This window comes from Microcaecilia unicolor, chromosome 5, assembly GCF_901765095.1.
Source record: "Microcaecilia unicolor chromosome 5, aMicUni1.1, whole genome shotgun sequence".
Lineage (NCBI taxonomy): Eukaryota > Metazoa > Chordata > Amphibia > Gymnophiona > Siphonopidae > Microcaecilia > Microcaecilia unicolor.
In genome coordinates, this window is record NC_044035.1 from 135,428,527 (window position 1) to 135,444,356 (window position 15,830).

Here is a 15,830-nt window from a genome sequence, read left to right on the forward strand (position 1 = left end):
AGTTTTAACATTTTTATTGATGACACTCTGAAAAATACATCATTGTACGCACATAACTGATGTGACATAACACACTCTCAAAGAAGAGGATATTGAAGCAATACAATCAACAAACGTTTCATCAACAGTTTTCAATTTCTTCCCCCTATAAATCTGACACCCGCCCTCCTATCCACCCTCTATTCCCCGAACTTCCAGATGTGAACAGGCTAGTAATAGCGACATTCAAGTGACACCTGCTTTGTAAGGATCTAATAACAATAACAAGTACACATAACAAGTAAATTAGATGTCAACTTGCCTCACATTTTACATGGCCTCCCCCCCCCCCCCCGCCCTTTATTAAGTGCCTATGCAAAAACCTCTAACCAAAGCCTTAATTGCATTTCAACAAGCAATGTACAAGGCCACAGAAGGCAACTATCTCTGAAATATACTTTTCTCTCTGTCACAGAAAAGGAGAAAAGTTCTCCTCTGATACATCTATGCAGATTTATTTCAGCACTCACTGTTTGCTGCCTTATTTATGTGCCAGAATAGAATTGTTTGAAGTTCTAAATTTCTGGAAAATCAATGTAAATTTGTAAATTGATCCCTTAAACCACTAAGGTTGGAAGTTATTAGGCTGTGTTAAAGATTAAAAAAAAAAAAACAAGAACTTGCCACAGAATTATAAGACCACTCTCAAAATAGCATATTGTGGATCAGTCAATATGCTGTTGCAAATAATAATCACAAAAATTGGAGGAAAAGACCTAAAAAAGCCCGTGATGCTTACATAGGAAACCAGGAGAAGATTGATGAAAAATTAGAAAGCACATTTATTCCTCCGTCAGGTTTAATGAGACAAGATAAGTGTGCTAACTTTACTTTGAAATGCCATTGAGCATGATAGATTTTATAAGTATATATACAAAATTTAAAAAAATATATTTTAATTATATGGAATAAATATCTTTATCCACTTATTTACCTTTTACTAAGTTATGTAGGCACGTACATACGTCCTATGCGCGTCAATTTTGAATTACCACCAGGCTACTGCATGGGCCGGATGGTAATTTCACGTTCTATGCGCGTCCACTATGTGCTCCGGAAAATTTCTGGCATGCAGCGCTAACCAGGCAGTAATCAGCATTGTACATGCGCTGACAATTACTGCCCAGTTAACATGTGAGACTTTACTGCTAAGTCAATGGGTGGCGGTAAGGTCTCAGGCCCAAAATGGATGTGCGCCAATTTTTATTTTGCCACACGTTCATTTTCGGCTTTCAAAAAAAAAGGCCTTTTTTGCAGGTGCGCTGAAAAATGGATCTGTGCATGCCCAATACACGCGTTCACACCAGTGCAAGCCATTTTTCGGTGCTCCTTAGTGAAAGGACCCCCCTGGTTAGCAGACTGAATATTGTCACTGACTAAGTAACTTCCAGATCTGCCTCCAATCTGTTCCTGATTACCCCAGCACTACCGGAAGATAGTCAAGTAGTGCTGCCCAATGAAGTACAACTGAATATCCTCTCCTAGACCACTCAGTGTGGGTTAACCAGGCAAAAGCCTTTCCTACCAAGTTGAACCCTTTTGAATATCAGCTCTATGATTCTCTTCGCAAACTGCTATGGAAGCAAAATAAATATCCTTAGGAATTGTCACTGTTTCAGTGATTGTTGGGACTCCCTCTGCTTCCACGGTATTCTGGTTTTGATTGGCAACAAGAATTAAACCTCACATAGAGGATTTTACATGGCCAGTAGATCATCAGATCAACATTGATTCAAGAAGATATTATTAAAAATAAAATTGAAATGCTGTAACCTAAAACATAACTAAAGTATGGAAAATTTTGGGCATAGCTTGTTTTAACACTGGGCATTATGCATACTAAGCCCAAATTTAATGTGATATTTTTTAGGGTTTTTTTTAGGTCATGTACTAATAGATGCATTAGTACAACTAACATGAAAAAATTAACATGGGAACATTTACCACCTCCTAATTTAGGAGCGTTGTTCTCGTCCTGCTGTCTTGTTCAAAAAGACCCTCCTCCCTACTCTTCCTTTCTTTTACCTCGCTTCTCCCCCCGCCCCTCCCTTCCCCCTCTTGCTCTTAACCCTTTGCTTGCCTATCTTATCTTTACCTGCTCTCCCACTCGCTCTGCTCTTCCCCTCCCCTCCTTCCCTCCCCTCCCCATTGTTACCCTCGCTGGCTGTCGGCCCGGTTGTGCCCAGTACCCCTTTAATGGGTGTAGCTGGGTTCTTTTACCACCTCCTATTTAGGATGTGCTAAGTACTCCCACATTAACTCTGCATCATCCAGTTAGCACATGCTAATCATACTGTGCTAGCTGGATAATGCAGGAATGGCCATTCCCTGCCCATGACACACACCTTCTCCAAAATATTTTTTAAACATACTGTACAGTAACAGGAAAAATACCAGAAAATGCTTTAATGCATTCCTGCACTAGTCTGTTGCCACACATTACCACGTGTTAAGGGCTTAAATCCCTTTAGTAAAAAGTCCCCTTAATTAACTATGAATCTGGTCAGAAAGTTTCATTGTTTGAGGGATAGTTTGGTCTCTTTTCCGTCCAAGAACTATAAACACTACCAATGCAACTTTCTAATTTTAGGCTATCCAGGAAAGCTGAAGCATTTTACAACGTTATTGGATCATTGGACAGCTCTCTGTCATAAAAATATGTCATTAAGAATAAACTATGAACCTTCAATCTTGAGTGAATTAAAATACAATTGCATTGCCATTAATAGAAATATCTTTTCTTGTATTAAAAACTTTTCAGTTTATGAATGCAGACATTCTCAGAGAAATCACATCAAGTTTTAAACATGTTATATGTAGAAATTGTTATAATGCATTTACACCTACGTTCAGAGACTTGATTATTCTGTTGACAGGAGCCAACCTGAGAGCTCTGTGAGCTCTGACTCCACTGTCCTCCACAGCCACTGCCCTGGCCAGTTGTAGAAGTTTCTGATAAAATAGAATGGAACAAAATAAGAAATGTGATTCTGTGGAGTCTTGCTATGGAGAAAACTATTTTTCTTAAGTTTATTCTTTATTTGTAACTCTTTATAGGTTAGCCAGATACTCAAAACTACAATTCTTGGTCAAAACCCACAGATCACAATTATGTAGGACACTCAATTTACATGCACCCTGAAAATAAGCAGTAGGTTTCATTTTTGAGTGATAGTTGGATCTCCTTTCTGTCAAGAATTGTGGAGGGGCATTTTCAAAAGGACATTTAAGGCAGATTTGGGACATCCTGCTCATAATGTTCATAAAAGCCATCTATCTCACAACCATTTTAGAAAATGAAATACATTGGGATTTCCTGTTTGAAAATTTGCGAGAACTTCCAAAATGAACAGCAATTTTACAAACTGAAACATTCAAATTATGAATGCCAAAAATCCAGGGACAAGGACATATGTCTGGCCGCATATTTACAGAAGTGGCCATACAAACATCCATGCAGAGCAGAGGGGCAACCTGGTGGTCATTGCACTGGACTGTAAACCAGGTCATCCAGGATCATATACCCCTACAACTGAGCCATCCAGGAACAGGGAAATACCTACTATACTTGACTATACACCACCTCGATAGCCTTAAGGCATCTAAGTGTAACAAATATTTAAGTAAAGTAGATATATCTCTGTTTCTGGAAAAAATAGAGAGCTGATGTTGGACCTGAACCTGGGGTCTCCTGGTTTACTATTCACTGTACTGACCACTAGCCTACTCTTCAATGCTTTCTGCTTTGTTCACAATGCCCATAATACCCAATGCTGTCATACAGCCTGGTATGCCTTTCCGGTTTCACTTTCAAGGGAGAGGGAGTTGGATAGCAATCACTGGAGGATTCATGATTGGTCATGCCTTAATCCTTCCAGTGGTCAGTTGATCATAGCAACTTTTTGAACCCAGGATGTGACTGAAACATATCTAAATAATAAAAAAAATTAAATAAAAACCTTCTTTTTAGACTAGATTATCAATTATCACTCTTGGACATCCTAATTTTGGGCCCTCCCTAGTCCCATCTAAAACACACCTGCATCATGCCTCTTGATATTTGGAGGAACTGCAATGTAGGATGTTCCAGATTCTGCCATTCCAAAATCTCAGTTTGTGTGTGTCATAACCCATGACATGGGTATTACTAACATTCATATTGTTAGAGGTTTCAGAGGCCCTGGGGGAGGGAGGTCCGTGCCAATGGGTTGGAGAGTTAGGATGTGCTTGGGTAGGAGGAAGCTCAGCCCAAGGGAGTGGTGTTGCAATAAGTTGCAGAGAGAAAGTGTTTTCCTGTAGAGAGTGACAGCAGGGGTGGAGTTAGAGTTTAATAGAAGTAGTTTTAAGGAAGTATATGAGATCTTGGTTGCCTGTACCCCTGCTAGGACCTTGAGAGTATTGGGGGATTCTAGGGTGTAAGAAATGAATGCAGGCTGATTATAAGAGATGTTGCTGACCCATAAGTTGCAATGAAGAAGGAAAGTGAGCTGCCAATGGACAAGAGAAGACCAGTCTGGAAGTGGGATCAGCATACGGGGAGTCTGTCTAAGGCCAGAGTGTAGCCCTGAGAGGTACACTGCTGGAAGGAGTGGAAATCAGGAGTATTGAAAACAGCTTTGGATAGGTAAAGTACAGAAGGGATGTAAATATATGCAGCTGTAGATTACCTAAGAGGGAGGAAGAGAGTTCAAGATTGCTCAACTGATCTTGAATAAAACTGTATTTAAAGAGTTGGCATATTGACTGCTGGTTGCAGAAGTTCCAGTAAAGTTGATACTGGTTTTGATAAAGCTACCAGAGTACAGCGTGTTTATTTGGTAAAAGAGGAGAACGTGGGCTCCCATACGAGAGAAGCAGTACCTCAAAGTTCTCTTTAGTACTCCCAAATCCCTGGATCTCTATTCTGGAACATTGACCCACTCCCAAGCTCAAAAGGTGGAACCTGTGACTGAACGAATGGTGAACAGAGTGGCGAAGAGAAAAGAGCATCTAAAAGAAATGTTTTCCCTGTGACCTGGGACCGAGTTGTTGCGGGTTAACAGATGGACCTTTTTTGCTATTTTTAGACATCTATGTGCTTTGAAAATGAGCTCTGTAGTTTCTTCCAAATCAACATTCCAATTTCAGGTTGTCCAGCGAAGCTGAAAATAGAATTAAAAACTGAAGCCCAATTTCCTACATAGCAGCATGTTACCAAATTACTGGATCACTGGTCAACCCTGTGTCATAAAAGTAAGTCATTAAGAATAGATTAAGAACCTTTAATCTTGAGTGAAATTAAATAAAATTATAATTTTATTAAATTAAATATATTTTCTTGCATTAAAAGGGTTTTTTGGATATATGTATGCAGACATTCTGAAAGATAGCACAGTAAAGCTTTTCTATGGAAAATTTGTTATAATGCATTAAAACGTACGTCCTGAGACTTGACTGTTCTGTTGACAGGAGCCAACTCCAACCTGAGAGCTCTGGGAGCTCTGATTCATCTGTCCTCCACAGCCACTGCCCTGGCCAGATGTAGATGTTTCTGATAGAATAGAATGGAATAAGATGTGTGAATCTTGGAGCTTTGTTATGGAAGAACATTTTTTTTCATGACTTCCTGAAGTTTACTTCTCATTTGTAACATTTTACAGGATATCCAAGTACTCATAACTACAATCCTTGGCCCAAAACCATGAATCAGTTTTTCAAGCATCTCTATTTGAATGCTTCATCAATTTGAACTGTAGGTTTCACTACTGAATTATAGTTGGGTTGCCCAGGAACTATAAACACTACCAGTAAAAAATTCCAAATTAATTCTGTCTAGAGGAGCTAGAACTAGCTTTGGGCCAACATTGAATTCTAAAGGATATCTTGGATAAACTACTGTGGTGGCCTGTTAGTCCATTTTAAAGATAATAAATAGAAATTTAAAAAAAATGATACCTTTTTATACCTTTTTTATGAGACTAACAATACATTTTTGACTAGCTTTCAACCTTCTTTGTGTCAGAAGATTAACTGTACACAATAAACCTAAACTTGAATGGAGATAAATAAAATTGCATTGTCAGTACTAGAATCATTAATCCATGTATTAAAACATTTTACAAATTTATGAACACAACACAGCAGTTTTTTTAAGTTGCTGTGGAAAAAATACATATAATGAATTAAAACGTACGTCCAGAGACTTGACTTTTCTGTTGGCAGGAATTAGCTCCAACCTGAGAGCTCTGTGAGCTCTGACTCTGTCCTCCACAGCCACTGCCCTGACCAGATGTAGATGTTTCTGAAGATAAAGATCAGAATAAAAACTATAATTCTATGAATGCAAACATCTCTAAAAATCACTGTCCTCCACAGGCACTGCCCTGGATAGTTGATGTTTCTGATGACACAGAACAGAACAAAGAACTATGATCCTATGAATGCAAACATCCCTAAAGATCACAAATTGAGTTTTTAATAGTTTCTAGGAAAAAAAAGTATTGAATTGACTTACGTCCAGAGACTTGACCTTTCTGTTGGCAGGAACCACCTACAACCTGAGAGCTCTGAGAGCTCTGATTCCCTTGTCCCCCACAGCTACTGCCCTGGCCAGATGTAGAGGATTCTGATAACATAGAATAGAACAGAATACAGACTGTGATTCTGTGGAGTCTTAGTTGCAACTACTTATGAGTATGTTTCCTGCGTTAATTTATTGTAATCTACTCTGTACTTAGACAGAAAGAGCAGAATGGAAATTCAGATGCATACAATGGACTTTCATTCACAATTATCTGGAGTTTCCCACTCATCCACTCCCTAATTTTTAAATTTTTCTATTTAGACAAGCCATCAAACCTACTAACGGGCAAAAAGTACAGACTGTAACTCCTTCTGGAACCTAGTGCCATTTATGCTCCGTGAATCTGGATAATCCACCAGATTCTATGTAGCACAATTTAGGTTGTTCATGCAAATCCAGTTGTAGTCTGGGTTTGCAAGTGCAATTAAATTAGTTACCAAGCCAATCAACACTGATAATTACCACTTAACAAGCAATTATTGACTCTAATTGGCATTAATTAGAATTGTCTAAGCATGTTCTATGATGTGATACATGTAAATTCTAAGTTGCTTAGTTGAAAAGGGGGTGTGGAATGGTTGGGTCATGGGCATTTCTAAAATCTATGCACATTGTTACAGAATACATCCGGCCCACACCTAATTTAAGCGTTGGCATTTACACCAAGTTTTACTTGGCATAACTGCTCGTGACTAAATTTAGTTGCACGGACAGGCACTATGTTTATTCTATAAAGTACACGTAAATTAAGGCATATTTTATAGAATATGTCTAGGCATATTTTGTTTTGGCACCAATTGTTTAGGTGTGATATATAGAATCTATTCCAGTATGTGTCACTGTTTCAGAGGATGTTGTCCTTCCTCTCAGGGACCATAAAGTCTAGCCCTGAGGAGCTGAATCCAAGTTTGCAAACTGAATCCGGGTTTCCTACAAAGCAGTGTGTCATCTTTTTACAGGGCATTGATTCAGGACCATGTATTAAAGATATGCTTATAAATGAAATATGATTCTGTTACCTTAGGAAAAAAACAGCAAACTGTATCAAGAGTAGAAGCAACAATCATTGTCTCATAATGAAATAGAACTTACGATCATAGTCTTGTCCTTTATTTTGGCATGAGTTGTTGTTGCCTTGATTCTGTTGACATGTTGTCTGCTGATTGCACTGTTCTGCACCACTACCACCCTTGGCAGACATGATTCTTTCTATCTCTCTAGAGTAATGAAGAATAAAGAGAGTGGATCTGTGAGTCTTTGGTCTTGTCTGTTTGAATGTGCCATTTATATACACAAATAGTGCTCCTCCCTGTGCTACATCAGCATTATGCATACTTTGATGGAGACCTTGATGAACAGATTAGAATTCAGCATCACCTACTTAATTATGACAATTCTCTTAATGTTCTGGCCCAAAGGTAAGGTGCATATCTCCCAGTGTAATTTTCTTATTTAGATGATTTATTCTGACCTAGTAGTATTTTTAAGATGTAAGTTGAAACATAGAAATATAGAAAATGATGGTAGATAAAGACCCTATTGCTTATTCAGTCTGGCCATCTGTACTTTCTACTACCCCTTCCTATCCTTTAAAGAACCTATGTACCTTGTCACTTTTAAGCTTTTGCAAACATTGAGATAAATTTAAAATACATAAACAGTTTTTCAAATGTATTTACATGCATTAAATGGTAAATAGTATGTTTAATAGTGTTTGTCAAATTTAATGAGCAGTATTGACCTTTTAGAACAAGTGTATATGGGTAGTGTGAAGTCCAGGGTTCAGGCGTTACAGATAATTCAGAAAGCTGCAGCTCGATTGTTGAGTGGTGTATCTCATTTTGAACGTATAATACCTGTACTCTGTTCTTTACATTGGTTATCTATTCAATTAGAGTAATATATAAGATCGCATGTTTGATTCATCAGGCATTATATGCGAATTTTGTTCCTTGGTATCTAAAACAGTCCATTGTTGAGTATTGACCCCAAAGGGTTTTGAGATCAGATCATGCAATGTTATTGGTAATTGGAGATTTGCATTCGGTAAAACATGCCCATACTTGGAATACCATTTTTTCACTTGCTGGAACACAGATTTGGAAGTTTTACCTGTGGTTTTAAGACTGTGTAGCAGTTTGACATCTCTCCGTAAATTGCTGAAGACACATTTGTGTGTGCAGGATGGGGCTGACACATTTATTTTGCATATTGTTTTTCAACTTGTTTGGTCTTTGTAATTTGACATTTTTTCTTTGATTTTATTATGGGTGTTTTATTATAATCTGCCTAGTTGTAGGCAGAATATAAATGTTTAAATATATAAATAAAGGAAAGACTAAAGGAGTCAATATTCAAATCAATTTAAACTTATAAAAATGGTACTTTGCCATTACATTGCTTGTCTAGGGCAAACTGAGCATACTCAGTGTCACTTAACCAGATAGCACAGTTGAAAATACCTGGTTAGTGCCTAAGCCAAAACTGGCTACTTTATGAACATTCTGGGGCAAAGTCAGCACTTAGCTGGTTCAGTATTAATATTTAGCACTTAACTGGCTAGGAAAACTGCATAGATAGGACTGCATAAAACACAGTGCTATCTTTATATAGTTCATCGTAGTTGTTTAAGTGCCAAATATCGCAGTTAACCTACTAGTTTTTATTTATTTATTTATTACATTTGTATCCCGCACTTTCCCACTAAAAGCAGGCTCAATGCGGCTTACATAGTAATAGGTAACACAGAATTTTGTTATGTAAAGTAGGAAATTAAGTATAACATAGTAATAGGATGGATATGCCAAGATCTTGAATGCCAGTGCCGAAACATTACTTGGCATTGTATATCTGAGCATAAAGCAGTCAATGAACAAAAAAATGCTGACAGCCATTGACTGTGAAGCCCAGAATTACTAAAAAGTGCTAGTGGATTACCATAGGCTAAAATGATGTAATGCGTGTTAGTAACCTCAAGGCCCATTTATGAGGCATATTTACTAAAAAATAAGCATTTAAGACAGTAGCACTTTTTAGTATAACCTATCCAAAATTTAGAATTTTGAAAGCATTTATAAAATATGTGTTACATTGTATAAGAACTGGATACAGCCAAATCAGCTCATATGAATTCAGCAACTGATAAAATTTCAGGCATTTTCTCATATATACAGTGACCATATGCCAAATCTCAAGATTATTTACTTCCTTAGAAGGCTTCAAATGTAGAGACCTTCAAAGATTTAGTATCCTGAAAATAACAAGGCTTCAAAGAGTTCTGGTGAAAAAAAGTTTGCTCATACCAAACCACCACTGAGAGTGTAACCCAGTGGTTCCAAAACCTGGTTCTGGAGGCATTTGCCATGTGGGAATCGCTAGTATGGCTTTGTAAAAGAAGCCCTCAGCTACCAGAGAGACCACAAGGGCAATTTTCTCCAAAGGTAAGACCTCTTCTCTATCCTTGTTAAATTTCCATTCTACCCAGATCCCTCCCCTCAGGTCACCTGGATTCAGAACTGCAGAGCTGATGTCCTGACCCACATCTGGTGGCAGGTATGGTAAGCAAGGAACCAGGCTCAATAAGGTTTCTTCTGCCAATAAACTATAGCTCTCAGAAATGAACATACTGTCCCTGTTCTTGAATGCCACTAAATAAATTATAAAAATCCACAGAACCATACAGAAGATCCAGGATCCGCCATCTCTTTGGTTTTCCCCTTTCAGTACTAGTCTGTCCCTGATCAGGCTCCCCAGCCTTTTCTGATGCCTACTCTTGATGAGCAGTACTGGGCCATACTCAGGGATGAGCTGGTGCAGATATTTCACTGCACACTTCTTATGCATTGAGGTCTCTTGTGCCAGCTGCAGCTCAGCCTCAACTCCATCCTGAGGTCCCTATTCTGCCTGTAGAGCAGTATTCGATACTGGCACCTTGATGAGTATCTAAGTTAACCTCAACCCATGCAGTACTGCTCCCTAGATCAGGAGAAGTTTCCCTGGAGCCTAAGGGTGGGGTTGTACCTTGTTGCCCTCTGTGGCATGGATATGGTTCCACTAAGGATCCTGAACAAATTTCTGGTCAAAGAAAAGTTTGGGATGACTTCCCTGGGCACCCTCCTTCCCATGGCTTTGCAGTCTAGACTTGAAGGATGCCTATACCCACATTTTGATACCTCCCAGCCATAGGAGGTAACTCAGATTCTGAGTAAGGAAACAACACTACCAGTATTAAGTTCTGTCTTTCAGCCTCATGTTAGTTCCCAGGGTCTTCACTAACCGGCTGATATTTAAAACTATTTAACCGGCCAGGAACAGCTCCTGGCCAGTTAAATATTCAGTTCTCTTGGCTGAATATTACCACTTAGCAGCTAGTCTGTTCAGTGGCTATGTCACATAACATAGTTGGTTAGCCCAAATATTCACTGGCTGACTAGATGGGTTTAGTGGCCAGATAGACCCACGTAAATAGCAGGTCTATCCCTGGCCACTATAACTTAGCTGGTCAGCCAATAAATATCTGCTTAACTGGCTATGTTTTTAGTGCCCCCCCCCAAAAAAAGGAAATTCAATGTTGGTTGCTGGATACGGGTTCACTGCTGACAGCGGGAGTCAACCAGGCTCCCTTCCATGGTCTCAGAAGGAGTGCAAGAGTCAATGCGGAGAACTATTCAAGTGCTGGAGCTCCTAGAGTTTGTCATCAACAACCCCAAGTCCCACCTTATCCCAATTCAATGATTGGTATACATAGGAGCCCAACTCAATACAGTGCAAGCTTGGGCTTTCCTGCCTCTAGCAAGAGCAGATGCCTTGATAACTCTTGCCTCACAAGTCCAAAGCAGCAAGCAGGTCACAGCTCAGCAGATGGCCTCCATGGTGCATGTCACTCCCATGGCTCACCTCCATTTGAGAGATACCCAATGACTCTAGCTTCCCAGTGGTCTTAAGTGGCTGGGAACCTAGTTGATACCATTCAGGTTCCTTCAGAGCTGCTTCATTCCCTCCTCTGGTGGACAATTCAATAGAATTTGTGGGACTCCCAATCCAACTTCCACCTCCTCAGAAGATGTTGACAATGGATGCATCCAACTTGGGATGGGGAGCTCATGTAAATGGGTTTTGTACTCAAAGAGTGTGGTCTTCTCTGGAAACAAATCTCCACATCAACCTTCTGGAGCTAAGGGCTATTTGGAACTCTCTAAAGGCTTTCAGCTACATAATCAAATTGTTCTCATTCAAAATGGCAATCAGGTTGCAATTTAGTATGTGAACAAACAGTGTGTGTGTGTGGGGGGGGGGGGGGGTACAAGATCATACTCATTGTATCAGGAAGTGATTTGGATGTGGCAGTGGGCCCTTTTTCACGAAATGGTATTACAAGCTACATACCTAGCCAGCAAGAACAAAAGCCTGGCAGACAGATTGAGCAGGGTAATGCAACCTCATGAGTGGTCTTTCAATATGGTATAGTCCACAAGTTCTTCAAATAATGGAGCACTCCCTTTGTGGATCTTTTCGCCACTCATCTCAACAACAAAGCCCCTCATATCACACAGCAGATTAGCATCATATGCCTTTCTCAACCATTGGGGGAAAGATCTTCTGTTTGTTCATCCTCCAAAACCTCATATAGAGAAGAATCTGTGAAACTCAAGCAAAATCAGGTGATTATGATCCTAATCACCCCTTACTGGCCAAGGCAGATCTGGTTCTCACTTCTGGAATTGTCCACCAAGGAACTATGGAGATTGGAATGTTTTATTGCCCTCATAATGCAGAATGAGGGGTCCCTTCTGCATCTCAGTCTCAAGTTCCTGGCCCTCATGGCTTGGATGTTGAGACCATAGCATTTTAATCCTTAAATCTGCCTAAGGGTGTCTCCAAAATCTTGCTGGCCACTGAGAAAGATTAATTCCACTAAGAAGAGTTATTTTTTTTAAATGGAGAAGGTTTGCTGTCTGGTATGAGGGCAAGCCCCTAGATCCTTATTTTTGCCCTACACAAAAATTGCACCTCTCTGAGTCTAGTTTGAAAACCAACTCTGTAAGGGTGCATCTCAGTGCAATCAGTGCTCCATGTGGGAGGTAAGCCCATCTCTGTGTAGCAACTATTTGTTCAATTCATGAGAGGTTTGATGTTGACAAAGCTCCCCAGAAATCCTCCCATCATGTCATGGGGACTCTCAATGTTGTCTTCATTCAGATGATGAAAGATTCTTTTGAGCTGCTTGACTTCTGTCTTCTGAAGTATCTGACCTGGAAAGTGGTATTTTGAGTAGCGGTCATTTCAGCTCACATGGTCAGTGAGCTTCAAGCCCTAGTAGCTGATCCACCTTATACAAAATTTAATCACAGCAGAGTAGTTATTTGCATACACCCTACATTTCTTCCTAATATGGTGTTGGAGTTCCATCTTAACCAGTTAATTGTTCTGCCAACATTTTCCCCAAAAACCACATGCCTATCCTGGCGAAAGTGTGCTGCATAACTTAGACTGCAAGTGAGCATTACCCTTCTACCTGGATTGGACTAAAGCCCATAAACAGTCCACCAAGAGTTTTGTTTCCTTTGATTGAAACAGGATGGGGTAGCCATCGGCACACACACTCTTTCATATTACAGCCTTGAGCAGGATACTGAGCATGATAGCCTGTTTGGACAAGCAGTCCTGCAGAATTTGTTTGGTGTCTAGAATCCAACTCCACCCTCCTAGGCCATTTTGTATAATTCCAGGCCACACCTTCACAACTAGACTGTATATAGTTTAAAGATGATTGACTTCAAGTCCTCTACGTTTTGAATCCCTATTGCCCTAGCATTGCTGTTTTTGGTGAGCCTCATAGCTAGGGATTCCCATATGTGAGAATGCTGATGGTCTGAAGAAAGCAAAGTTACTCACCTGTAGTAAGTGTTCTCCGAGGACAGCAGGCCAAGTATTCTCAAATACCCTCCCATTTCCCCCAGGATGTTATGATTCTGCTAAGACAGGCAGGGGAATGACTGGGACTTCCTTCTGATTGGCCTGTCAGGGATTGAGCAGACATCTGAAGCAGAAGACGTCAGAAGTCAGATCTATTTAAACCTTACCTCTCCCTAAAGCCGTTCCTTTAGCATTGATTCCTGTCAACTGAGCCTCTTACCCTCTCTCTGTCTGTGCTAGTAGCACACTGTGCATCCATTGGAGTTTGCTTACTTTTCTTGTTGCTTGTAGCTTCTCTGTGTGCTGGTTGTTCCCAGTGTATGCTTGTTTGTTTCCCTAGCCTAGCTGCTTCCTTGATTACCTTGCTTCCGTGCAGCTGTGGGTGCTCTGTTTGCTCTGTCTCTGTGTGCTGCTGAGTTCTGGTAAGAACGTTGTTTATTTTTCTCCTTTGTTAACTTTTAACCTTTGACTGCAGTGTAATCACTGCTTCTTCCTGACTTGTGTGTTAAAGCAGCCCTTCCCTTTAGCCTGCTTTAACTCTTTGTCTGCTGTGTTTGTCTCCTGATTCTTGTGTGCATTGCTCCTTATCTGATTGATGTATGTAAAGGCAGCTTTCCCTGTTTGTTTGCTTGCTTTCTCCTTTGTCTCTAGTGTCTGTTATTTGACTCGGTGGCACAACCTTGTGTATTCTTATGAGTGGTTTCCCTTTACCTTTGAGTTTCATATGACCAGCCTTGTGTATTCTTATGAATGGATTCCCTTGACCCTTGAGTGCTGTGTAGCACAGCCTTGTGTATTCCTATAAGTGACTTCCCTTTATCCTTGAGCACTGTATGGTACAGCTTAGAGTGTTCCTATAAGTGACTTCCCTTTTCCCTTGAGTGCTGTGTGGCACAGCCTAGTGTAATTGAGTGCTGTATGGTACAGCCTAGAGTATTCCTGTGGAGCTTCACTCTTGTACAGTCTGTGTCCTATTCTGTCCTCGGCTTTCCTTTTTCCCCTGCAGGCTTTGCATCTGCTACCTGCGTTTCTGTGTAGTCTTTGTTTGCATTCTCTTCCCCTGGTCGTAGCCTGTACCTGCAAGCTTTTGTCTGTCACCCTTCCCTTGTGTCACTAGCTAGCGCTGTTTGCGTTGCATGTGCTCCAGTCCCTTTTGGGACCCCCTCATTGTTCTTTTCCCTTCCCTAGTGTATGACTCAGTTCCAGTTCGGCCATGAGGCCCGTACACTTGAACTCTGTATAAGTGGGTTCCCGTTCAGCTATTCGGCCCACCTTAGTGGTCTATCTCCCTCTTCTGGTGGTGTTGGTTGAGTGTCCTGAGTGTGTGGGGCTTTATGACTGTGGTATTGCGTAGCGCCTGTTTGGTCTACCCTAGGCCTTGGCCAAGATCCTTCCTAAGCTTTGGCCTAGGCACAAGGGCTCAAAAACATATTAACACAGAAGTTGTATTCCTTCAGTTACATTATCCTACTGAGCAACTTGGGCTAATGCATCAGGCAGGAAGGCACTTGTACATGCAAGGTGGGACACTACTAGAATTTTCTAGTAGATGTATATGCTAGGCAGCATTTGCACTGGGATCCGTTGGATGACATCACCCAAATGTGAGAATACTTGGCCTGCTGCCCTCAGAGAACACTTGCTACAGGTGAGTAACTTCGCTTTATGTGCCAGAAAGAATACAACAGTATGGAAAGGTGCTCAACTGCCCTGATGTAGTGAAATGAAATGTGAATTCATATCTGTGGCAGGTTCCTATAAGTGTTTAAGATAATATAATCCAAGGGTTAATACATTTTTGTTTACTAAGGTGGAGAAGAAGGGCTAGAAATAGAGGCAAAAGAAGAAGGAAAGGATCCTCACAGAATCTTCTAGACTGGAAGCCTGGACACCCTGGAGCTGCAGTCAGCTTTGTGCCGGTGTTGGAATGGCCATTGGGGGATCTGGTCTGAGGGTACAATCCCAGGATTGTGCTGAGGCTTTTAGTGCCAGTCCTGAGATGGTCAGGAGATCAATGGGGGGTTGTATGTGTTTCAGGCATGGCACAGCAGCCATGAAGGCATTGAAATCCAGGGCTATGACTGGAGCTGGGCCATTGTCATTTCTGGACATGCATAGACACACTCCGGAATTCCAGTGTAACTATAAAATGAAGCTAGGGCTTGATTTTGAGGCTGCCTGGTGGGCTTGCCTCTAGAACTCATTTCTATGGATGACAAGTTAAGGTACATGGGCAGGAGGTGGGATTGAGAGAAAAGAGGAGATGCTGGACCCAGAGGGGGAAGGCGAGAGAGATTGATTCTGGATAATGGGA